The following is a 12,251-nucleotide window of genomic DNA, read 5'->3' as shown; positions in this document are numbered from 1 at the left end:
CATTCACCCAATGGTTTTATTTTGTTTATTTATTTATTTATTTATTTATTTTTTGGTTTTGAGACAGAGTCTCACTCTGCTGCCTGGGCTAGAGTGCCACTGTGGCGTCAGCCTAGCCCACAGCAACCTCAGACTCCTGGGCTCAAGTGATCCTCCTGCCTCAGCTTCCCGAGTAGCTGGGACTACAGGCATGCACCACCACGCCTGGCTAATTTCTTTCTATTTTTAGTAGAGACGAGGGTCTCACTCTTGCTGAGGCTGATCTCGAACTCCTGACCCCAAGTGATCCTCCCATCTCAGCTTCCCAGACTGCTAGGATTATAGGCCTGAGCCACCACACCTGGCCCACCTAATGGTTTTAGAATCTATTGATAATCTTTGTCTGTCTGAATCTCTTATATTGAGGACTGCAAAATGATTTTCTAATTCTTTCATTTGTACATTTATTAACTGGGATTCACCTATATAGAACTTTCTCTTTTTCTTTCAGATCCTCTTTCCATATATATTTTATTCTCCTTTATTTTATTTTTTTTTCATGTCTGACAAGTGCCAACATAACAAGGTTTGAGTGAGGCACATATCACACATGAGTGTGAAAACTTAATCATCACACTAATGAACTACAAAAGGATAGTCCTTTATCTTTAAGAGTTTGTGTGCGTGCACCATGCGCATATATGTAGTGTACACATGCACACATATGGAGATGCACCCTTTATTTGTGATGTATATTTACAAATGTTTTCTGCCATTTCTCTTTTCTCTTCTGACTTTGTTTATGGTGTTTGTCAGTTTCATTTCTATGTAGAGGAGGTTATCAATCGTTTTCTTTTATTGTAACTAGATTTTGAGTCCTTAGAAAGGATGTTTCCACATCCAGATTATAAAGAAATTTGCTTATGTTTTCTTCTTACACTGGCAAGGTTTTAGTAATTGCATTGAAATCACTGCATCATTCTGTATTTAAATGCATAGTCATAAGGTGTCCCAACAACATTTCTTAAAAAGTTCATCATTTCTCTAATGATTTCACAAGGCTATCTCTGTTATATACTAATTTTCCATATGTACATTGATCTATTCCTAGACTTTATCTTCTGTTCCACTGATCTGCCTGTCTATTCATGGACTAAAATCCCACTGTTCTAATTATGGAGGTTTTATACCATTATAATATCTGGTAAGGATACTTTCTCCTTGTATCTTTTCCCCTGAGCATTTTCCTAGCTATTCCAACAGGTTTAGTTTTGCATATAAACTTTAGAATTATATTATCTATCTTCAAAAAAAAAAAAAGAAAAGAAAAGAAAAAAAACGGACATAGAGTATATGGAAACTCTCTAAACTTACCACTCAGCTTTGATATGAACCTAAAACTGCTCTAAAAAATAAAGTTTTTTGATTTAAAAAATTCGATAGAGTGGGAGGGTTTTGTTGAATTTACATATTAATTTGGGAAGAGTTGTCAACTTTATGATGTTCTGTCCAAGAACAAAGTATGTCTTTTCCTACTTCAGTGTCTTTCAAGTAGATTGTCAAGTTCCCATAAGTATTCCTACATGTTTAATCTTTACTGTTGCTATTGTAAATTGACTTTTCTTTTCCATTATATTTTCTAACTGAGTGTATTGTATATTTAAAGGCCACTGTCTTTTACATAATTTTACCTTGCTGGATACTTGTATTGCTTTGTTAGTTTTACCATTGATGCTTTTTGGTTTTCTAGGTATACTTTCACATCACCTGCAAATATATACTTTTCTTTTTTTTTTGAGACAGAGTCTCACTCTGTTGCCCAGGCTAGAGTGAGTGCTGGGCGTCAGCCTAGCTCACAGCAACCTCCAACTCCTGGGCTCAAGCAATCCTCCTGCCTCAGCCTCCTGAGTACCTGGGACTACAGGCATGTGCTACCATGCCCGGCTAATTTATATATATATATTTTTAGTTTTCCATACAATTTCTTTCTATTTTTTTAGTAGATACGGGGTCTCGCTTTTGCTCAGGCTGGTCTCGAACTCCTGAGCTCAAAGGATCCACCGGCCTCGGCCTCCCAGAGTGATAGGATTACAGGCGTGAGCCACCGCGCCCTGCCCTCATTTTTAAAAAATAGAACCCAGTCATGATAGAGTTGATATGCAAATATATTTTTACTTCATCTTTCCGGTTCTTTATGCCTCCGGTTGTTTTTTCTTGCCTAATACCTACAATACAATATTAAATAGTAATAGAGATAGTGGCATCTTGCTTTTGTTTCAAATGTTTCCCCACTAAGTAAGTTCCTGGCTTTCAGACTGTCGTTTTTTATTTTTTTATTTTTTGGGGGACAGGGTCTCACTCTGTCACCAGGCTGGAGTGCAGTGGTGTGATCATAGCTCACTGCAACCTCGACCTTCTGGGCTCAAGTGATCCTCCTTCCCTCAGCCTCCAAGTAGCTGGGACTAGAGGTGTAAGCCACCATGCCCAGCTAATTTATTTTTATTTTTACATTTTTGGTAGAGATGGGTCTAACTATGTTGTTCAGGCTAGTCTTGAACTCCTGGGCTCAAGTGATCCTCCTGCCTCAGCCTCCCAAAGTGCTGGGATTACAGGCATGAGCCACAGCACCTGGTCAGTTTTTCAAAAAATTGGGTATAGGTATTGAATTTTGTTAATAGCCTTTTAAACAACTGTGAAAATAATCATATGGTTTTCTCCTTCGTTCTCTGCTAATATGATGAATTACATTAATGGATTTCCTAATATTGAAGCATCCTTAAATCTCTGTAACAAATCCCTCTAGTGTATTTGTTCTTAATATGTTGTTGTATTCTACTTGCTAAAATTTCAGTCAGAATTTTTACATTGACACTCATAAGTGAAATCATATGTAGTTTTCTTCTTTGTGCTATCTTTTTTTTTTTTTTTTTGAGACAGAGTCTCACTCTGTCACCCAGGCTAGAGTGCCATGACATCAGCCTAGCTTACAGCAAACTCAAACTCCTGGGCTCAAGCCAACCTCCTGCTTCAGCCTCTTGAGTAGCTGGGTCTATAGACCTGCGCCATCACAGCCGGCTAATTTTTTGTATTTTTAGTAGAGGTGGAGTCCCACTTTTGCTGAGGCTGGAGTCTCACTCTTGCTCAGGATCGTCTTGAACTCCTGACCTCAAGTAATCCTCCCTCCTCGGCCTCCCAGAGTGATAGGATTACAGGCGTGAGCCAACTGCCCAGCCCCTCTTCTCCTTTCTGAGAACTAAAGCCTGCATCCCTGTCTCAGGCCAGTGGTTGGCAGGGGCAGGGTAAGTCCTTTGTTGTTTGTGCAACAGGAAATGGCCCAGCCTGGATCTGGTAAAGGGAGGTCCTGGGTGGAGGTCAGGAGATTGTCTTCAGCTGTGATGGGATGATCAGCATCATCAACTTTAGTTTAGCAGTAATTGCCTGAAGCTGAGAACCCATCCCTTAAACGCTCTGTATTCCTGCAAATGTTCGGGACATTTTCAGACTTTGAGATGAGAAGGTCTGCCATTTTTCCTCTTTTGCAGGCAAAGTAATAAAATGTCTCTTTCCTTCCTTGTCAAGCCACTTGTGCTCATTCTTCTGATTCCAGCTCGTGGACAAATGCTGAGTTTTCACTAACATAAAACGTATTACATTAGGCCGGGCATGGTGGCTGATGGCTGTAATCCTAGCACTCTGGGAGGCCAAAGTGGGAGGATCGCTCGAGGTCAGGAGTTCGAGACCAGTCTGAGGAAGAGTGAGACCCTGTCTCTATTAAAAATGGAAAAAATTAGCTGGGCAACATAAAATATAAAAAAAAAAAATTAGCCGGGCATGTTTTGGTGCATGCCTGTAGTCCCAGCTACTCGGGAGGCTGAGGCAGGAGGATTGCTTGAGCCCAGGAGTTTGAGGTTGCTGTGAGCTAGGCTGATGTCACAGCACTCTAGCCCGGGCAACAGAGTGAGACTCTGTCTCAAAAAAAATAAATAAATAAATAATGATGGTATGATTCCCTATGACTGAAAACAATGAAACCATTTTCTTTTTTTATTTTTAAAATTTTTTTACAGAGATGAGGTCACACTATGTTGCCCAAGATGGTTCCTTGAACTCCTATTGTTCAGCATCCCAAAGTGCTGAGATTATAGTTGGGAACTACTGTGCCCAGCCAATGAAACCATTTTCAAATCGTATTTTACAAAGAATTTTTAAAATACCCCACCAGATCACAGCTAGTATTCAGTTTTCATGTCTGTTTAGCCTCTTTAAATCTGGAATGTTCTTCATTCTTTGTCTTTGATAATATGGAAACTTTTAAAGCTCACAAGTCAGTTATTTTATAGAATCCTTCTCAATTGGGAGATATCTGATTTTGTGCATGATTACAGTCATTATATAGTTTTTTTGTTTTATTTTGGTTTTTAGACAGAGTCTTGCCCTGTTGCCTGCGTAGAGTGCAGTGTTGTCATCATAGGTCACAGCAACCTCAGACTCCTGGGCTCAAGTGATCCTCTTGCCTCAGCCTCCCGAGTAGCTGGGACTACAGATGTTGGCCACCCCACCTACCTAATTTTTTTTTTTTTTTTGGTAGAGACAGGGTCTTGCTCTGTTGCCCAGGCTAGTCTTGATGTTTTTTGTGGGATATCACAGAAGAGATGTTACCCATAGCGCATCATATCAGGAAGTACACGATGTCCATTTATTTTTTTAAATTTATTTTATTATTTTTAACCTCACACCCCCTATGATGTCCATTTAGTCCTATTACTGATGATGGTAACTTTGATCACAGGGTTATTTGCCAGGTCTCTCCAGCTAAAATTACAGTTTCCCCATTTGTAATTAACAAGTATCTTGTGAAGAGATATTTTCAGATGGTAAATTTCTTGTTCCTGAGACTCTTGCCTAACTAGTTTCAGTACCCATCAGAGCTTTGCCTTAATTATCTGTGATGATCATGGTTGCCAAATAGTGATTTATAGATTTTTTACATTTAGATATTTAATCCATCTATAATTTATATTGTTGTGATATTGTATGAGGCAACAGTCTAAATCTGTTGTAACAAATAGCCAATTGTACCACCCTATTTTTTTTTTTTTTTTTTGAGACAGAGTCTCACTCTGTTGCCCAGGCTAGAGTGAGTGCCGTGGCGTCAGCCTAGCTCACAGCAACCTCAAACTCCTAGGCTCAAGGGATCCTCCTGCCTCAGCTTCCCAAGTAGCTGGGACTACAAGCATGTGCCACCGTGCCCGGCTAATTTTTTCTATATATTTTTAGTTGTCTAGCTAATTGCTTTCTATTTTTTTAGTAGAGATGGGGTCTCACTCTTGCTCAGGCTGGTCTTGAACTCCTGAGCTCAAATGATCCACCTGCCTCGGCCTTCCAAAGTGCTAGGATTACAGGCGTGAGCCACCGCACCCGGCCTTTCTTTCTTTCTTTCTTTTTTTTTTTTTTTGAGAAAGAGTCTCTCTGGCTCTGTCACCTGGTCTAGAGTGCCATGGCATCAGCCTAGCTCAGGGCAACCTCAGACTCCTGGGCTCAAGTGATCCTCCTGCCTCAGCCTCCCAAGTAGCTGGGACTACAGGTGTGCACCACCACACCTGGCTAATTTTTCTATTATTAATAGAGATGGGGTCTTGCTCTTGCTCAGGCTAGTCTTGAACTCCTGAGCTCAAGTGATCCTCCCACCTCAGCCTCCCAGAGTGCTAGGATTACAGGCGTGAGCCATCGCACTCAGTCTCATCCTCTTTTATTGTCTTTTTCCCACCAAAATGAAATGCCATCATTTTTTCATAGGTACTTGGATCCATTCTGAACTCTACTCCTCTGATTATTTATTCACTCCTATGTATATTCCTCCATGTGATCCTTGAAACAATTTCATCCAATTCCCAGCCCCCAGCCTCAAGTCTCATAGGGATTTTTTTCTTTCTTTCTTTTTAAGAGACAAGATCTCCCTCTCTTGCCCAGGGTGGAAGTGCAGTGGCCTGATCATAGCTCATTGTAACTGCAAATTCCTGGGCTCAAGGATCCTCCTGCCTCAGCCTCCTGAAGAGCTAGGACTACAGGCCTGAGCCACCATACCCAGCTAAGTCTTAAAGTTTTTGTAGAGATGGGTCTTAGTACATTGCAAAGACTGGACTAGAACTTCTGGCTTTAAGGGACCCTTCTGTCCTGGCCTCCCAAAGTACTGGGATTACAGGAGAAAGTCACCATGCCTTGGCTCTAGCGATTATTATAAACTGTCAACAAAACCTTTCCTCTTCTGTGTGAGAATTTGGCCTTTCATTAAATTTCTCTGGCACCCTGATAAAGACAGTATGACAACTATTACTAATACATTGCTTACGGGAAAAATGATCTGGGAAACTGCATATGGATGGGGAGAAAGTAGAAGTATCTAATGGAGACACCGTACTTTGAAGCTTCCAAGTGCAGTGCCATGATAGGCATGTCTCTTCTCCCAGGAACCTTAAAAGCCTTAAAAGCTAAGCCTATGGGTACTGGGGGATACAACTTCTAAAGCCAGGTGGCTCCTGCACTTGCATGACGTGGATCTCATCTCCTTGGGCCTACGTTGTATTGCTGTGTGGACTGCTACAAGGACTCCTGCGGAACGTCCGGCACTGCCCTACTGCCTGCTGCCTCCTGTCCTGTATGTTTTTTTCCTAAGTTAATACGCCAAATGTGGACTAATATAGTTTTCGTTTCTTTTCTTTTTTTTTTTTTTTTTGAGACAGGCTCTCATTCTGTTGCTGGGGCTGGAGTGCAGTGATGTCATCATAGCTACCTCAAACGCCTACGCTCAAGTGATCCTCCTGCCTCTGCCTCTGCCTCCTGCTGGGAGGACAGGCACGCACAACCACACCTGGCTAATTTTTATTTTCTGTAGAGACAGGGTCTCATCATGTTGCTAGGCTGGTCTCCAACTCCTGGTCTTAAGTGATCCTTCCGCCTCAGCCTTCCAAAGTGCTGGGATTATAGGCATGAGCCCCTGGGCCCGACACTAACAGTTTTCTAACTTCGTTTACTTGAATTTAATCTACACTCTGATGGGCATAGCATTCTCAGTGGAACTCCATTACATATGTACAGTATATATAAATTTGGGGAAAGTTTGAAATATTTATAATACTAGGTTTACCCATTCAGTAATATAAATTCAGGGCCCATGCACACAAGACAACATATGAATCTTGAATCTTGCTTTTATTAAATTTATGGTATTAAAAATTGTGTAAATTCTATTTAATCTTACAAGATACCAGAGCATACAAATAGTTTAAAATTTTATTAAAAGTTTAATTATGAATGTGTATATGTATACCTTTACAAAGACAGGTTTGAATCTTAAATCTTAGCCTACATTCATTAAAGAAAATGCTAAATTTCAGTTGGAAGTTCGTGAAAATAATGAATATTAATATACCATTAATTATCTTTAAAGTTATACAGTACTTTAAAATAAATTCATGTCCCTTTTTAAGTTTCAAAAAAAGAACATTTTCCATCGTGACCTCTCTGCACTTGATCTTCTTGTGAATATCAAATAGAATGCTTCACTTACCTGACATTATCAGTGATCCCAGTGTTCCATATAAATGAATTTTCAAGGTGACTCAAGCACCAACACTTTTATGATAATTATGTTGCCATTTCCTCCCCTATTAAACAGATTATTTAAAATAATTTTTAACCCTTTTTAGGGTCATCATGATTGGATGTATCTTCAGCCTAGACCTCTTCTAGACTTCTAGACCCACTTTAGCTTTCTAAATTACTATACATTTTTTTTGGAGACAGTCTCACTCTGTTGCCCGGGCTAGAGTGCTGTGGCATCAGCCTAGCTCACAGCAACCTCAAATTCTTGGGCTCATGCAATCCTTCTGCCTCAGCCTCCCGAGAAGCTGGGACTACAGGCATGTGCCACCATGCCCGGCTAATTTTTTCTATATATTTTTAGTTGTCCAGATAATTTCTATTTTTAGTAGAGACGGGGTCTCACTCTTGCTCAGGCTGGTCTCGAACTCCTGACCTCGAGCGATCCTCCCGCCTCGGCCTCCCAGAGTGCTAGGATTACAGACGTAAGCCACTGTGCCTGGCCTTAAATTACTATTCATTACTATTGTAATTAATTTGATGAGACTTTCTAATTGGGAATTTTGTCAATGGGCCTTACCAATTATTTCCCTCATGACACTATCCTCATTCATTCGCTCACTCATTTATACAAATATTTATTGGACACTTACTCCATGCCAGGCACTGTTCTAGGCACCAAGGATGCAGCAGTCACAGGCAAGCAAGTTACCTCACTGGTTACCTAATCATTTTGCAACTTTCACATTGCAGAGTACACTAGAGAGAAAACAGTAACAAAGCACCTAAATGTGGATCTCTACTTTAGGTTTTTTGCTATACATATTTTTTTTTTGTTTAGGCTGGTCATGTGGAACAGTGGGAGTCGAGAAGGAACAAAGGAATCTGTAACTGGTTGTGATCAATTAATTAGCTGTAAACACCACTGCACTCGGACCAACCATACTTTTACAAAAATTGTAGCAGCAAAATATACAATCTACCATTTTAACCATTTGTAAGTGTAGTTGTGTGGTATTAAGTACATTTACATTGTTGTTGTAATGGTTACCACCAATCCATCTACAGAACTTTATCATTGCCAACCATACCCAATAAACAGTAACTCCCCTTTTCTACCTCTATATGTACTTTTAATTTGCCCTAGTGATTGGAGCCATCTTCTATATTCTAAAACTAGTGCCTCAATTACCCACATGTCCATGTTCTCACATATTAGGGGAGAGTAGGATAGTCATTTTGAAATAACTTTGTGTTGTAAATAATTCAGAGCATATAAGCTTGTTTTCGTTTAGTAAAATTTCAACACCTTTTGTTTATGAAAAAGAGACCTCCCTCTCTCATATATTACTGGTGGGAATATAAGTTGGCAAAGCCTTTTATTTCATTTATGTGTTTGATTTCTAAAAATTACTTAGACCTTTCTCATTTCTTTCCTTTTTTTCTGAGACAAGGTATCACTTTGCTGCCCAGGCTAGAGTGCAATGACATCATCATAGCTCATACAGCCTGGGCTCAAGCAATCCTCCTACTTCAGCTTCCAGATTAGCTGGGACTATACACACACCACAACACCCAGCTACCTTTTTTTTTTTTCTTTATTCTTGTTTCAGCATATTGTGGGGGTACAAAAGTTTAGGTTATGTATATTGCCCTTGCCCCCCTCACCCCTTGAGTCAGAGCTTCAATCAGCTACCTGTTTTTTTTTTTTTTTTTGAGACAGAGTCTCGCTTTGTTGCCCGGGCTAGAGTGAGTGCCGTGGCGTCAGCCTAGCTCACAGCAACCTCAAACTCCTGGGCTTAAGCGATCCTACTGCCTCAGCCTCCCGAGTAGCTGGGACTACAGGCATGCGCCACCATGCCCGGCTAATTTTTTGTATATATATATTTTAGTTGTCCATATAATTTCTTTCTATTTTTAGTAGAGACGGGGTCTCGCTCTTGCTCAGGCTGGTCTCGAACTCCTGACCTCGAGCGATCCACCCGCCTCGGCCTCCCAGAGTGCTAGGATTACAGGCGTGAGCCACCGCGCCCGGCCTTTTTTTTTTTTTTTTTAAAAAAAATAGAGATGGGGTCTCGCTCATTGCTCAGGCTGGTCTCGAACTCCTGAGCTCAAAACGATCCGCCCGCCTCGGCCTCCCAGAGTGCTAGGATTACAGGCGTGAGCCACCGCGCCCGGCCTCAGCTACCTCTTGTTTCCTAAATTCATTACTCCTATTGATGGTATATTTTTCACCTGGCCTTTTAACATCAATATCTGAATTGCTTTGTAGAATACAAAACCACTTATTTTGACTATTTAATTCATTTAATTTCAAATTACTTTAGAGGGAAAAAGAAAATTGACATACTCAAAATTAACCCAAACCATTAAGCTTGACATCTCGGGTCAGCATAATTCAAACTGGTAAATAAACTTTTATATTACATTACAAATACTGGACTTTTAATTTCCCTAACAAAGCAATATATTAATATATTTGTGCTTTATGGTTGTCCAGTAGCTATGAAATTCAAACTGTTCTCAGACTGATAAGCGATGACATAAAAAACAACTAGCAAGGGCCAGACTTAGCGGTGCATGCCTGAAGTCTCAGCTACCTGAGAGGTAGTTATATCTAGTCACTGCACTCCAGGATCGGCAATATAGTGAGACCTTCTCTTAAAAAAACAAAACAAACAAAAAAACCCTACCAGCAAGGGAAGAGGCAATTACTTCTTAAATCTATGAGGAATGTCAATTTTTATGACAGGAGCTTTTAACCTAAGAGAAGTAGGCATGTCTGTCAATTTGTATGTAAAATTGTCTTGTTTTCTGAAAGTTCCTCTCAATTCCTCTTCCAGACTGCTACCCCACAGGATTACCCACTATTAGGTTCTTACAGATCTATTCTATGCACAAGATACATAATTAAAAAAAACTTTTATGCAAGTGTTTTATCTGTGCACTTTTTCTAAGACAGACTAGTTTTTTTCAGATTTTTAAGTGTTCCATGACCCAAAGATCAAACTGGAAAAATTAACTTAGATTTTAATACTATACAAACAGGAAGAGGCCCAGAATTACCTACACTTCTATTTCAAGCACTCACACAATATATCTAGTCTTTAAGCTTAACAGCTATCAACAATATGCACATAATCATATCCGTGCACAAACTTCCAACAGCAGTTCTCATTTTTATGGAAGAACTTAGCTCTTGCTTCTTGAAATCACACCTCATCCCATTCCCCTTCGTCTCCTTAGCAGCACCCAGCCCTGTGGTTATTAGCTTCATCCTTTCTTCTTATCCAACATTCCAGGTATGCTGCCAGCTTAAGGCCATTACACTTGCTGTTCCCCACATGTAACGTCTTCTTCCTCCAGATATCCACAGATACTCCTCACCTTCACATTTTTAGCTCAAATTTCATGTTCTTGGGAAGGGCTTCAAAGACTACCCTATTTAAACTTGTATCCTCCCTCTTACTCCTTTACTCTCCCCTTCCCTGTTTTTTTCTACATACCACATATGTAACACCTAAATGTCTAGACTGTGGCTGTTTTAACTTTGTTGTTGATATACTGCTTAAATTTTTTTTTTATTTTTCACAGAGCATCTCTGAGATACATTGCTTAAATTTTTAAAGTACTCCTGTAATTAACAGATTGTTAGGGCTATGGTTCCTAGTCATCTTAATTATTATATTCTATCATCAATATTACGTTTTAAGAGACAGGGTCTCCCTATGTTACTCATAACTTTAGTGCAGCGGCTATTCACAGGCATGATCATAGCACACTGTAGCCTCAAACTCTTGGCTTCAAATCATCTTCCAGCCTCAGCTTTCCAAGTTGTTGGAACTACAGGTGCATGCCACTGTACCCAGCTTCCCAGTCTTTTTAATAACATGGTTTTAACAATAAAAACCCTCTAGGGGCCAACAAAAGATTGCCAACTTTATTCTTTGGATATCCTTTATTGGCAAAAAATTTTTAAAAGGGACAGGCCTTTTGAAAAGTTACTTTTTAGTAACGATAACCCCAGGCACTTCAATTTCAAAGAATTAACAAAATTCTCAGCTGGGCACGGTGGCTCACGCCTGTAATCCTAGCACTCTGGGAGGCCGAGGCAGGCAGATTGAGCTCAGGAGTTAGAGACCAGCCAGTGAGACCCCCGTCTCTACTAAAAATAGAAAGAAATTACATGGACAGCTAAAAACATATATAGAAAAATTAGCCGGGCATGGTGGCGCATGCCTGTAGTCCCAGCTACTCAGGAAGCTGAGGCAGGAGGATTGCTTGAGCCCAGGAGTTTGAGGTTGTTGTGAGCTAGGCTGATGCCACGGCACTCTAGTCTTCTGGGCAACAGAGCGAGACTCTGTCCAAAAAAAAAAAAAAAAAGGAACAAAATTCTCTGATCCAAATGATCAGATGTTAATATTATAATAATCTAATTTTATTCCTACTGCTCCTAGTACCTTTTAAAGGTCACACCCTAAATACCCTCCCCCTGTTATACTGCAGTCATTTAAGTGTGAACAACCTATTTATCTTTCCTTCAGCATGGTGCTGGTATCTAATATTGTCATTAGTTACAGAGTGGTCCACCAAAAAAAACAAAAAAACAAAAAGACCAAAGAGGAGAGAAGGATTAAACATTCAGGTTGAAGAAAAAATATTTGAAAAAAGAT

At 40.0% G+C, this 12,251-nt stretch overlaps 1 pseudogene; it reads right to left on the bottom strand.

The window, feature by feature from the left end:
* Positions 1 to 539: 539 nt before the first annotated feature.
* Positions 540 to 635, bottom strand: LOC138377754 (small nucleolar RNA U13; annotated as a pseudogene).
* Between the last annotated feature and the right edge of the window lie 11,616 nt (positions 636 to 12,251).

Source organism: Eulemur rufifrons, chromosome 29 (genome assembly GCF_041146395.1).
Source record: "Eulemur rufifrons isolate Redbay chromosome 29, OSU_ERuf_1, whole genome shotgun sequence".
NCBI lineage: Eukaryota > Metazoa > Chordata > Mammalia > Primates > Lemuridae > Eulemur > Eulemur rufifrons.
The sequence above is the reverse complement of the archived record's forward strand: the minus strand, read 5'-3'. Positions and strand labels throughout refer to the sequence as shown.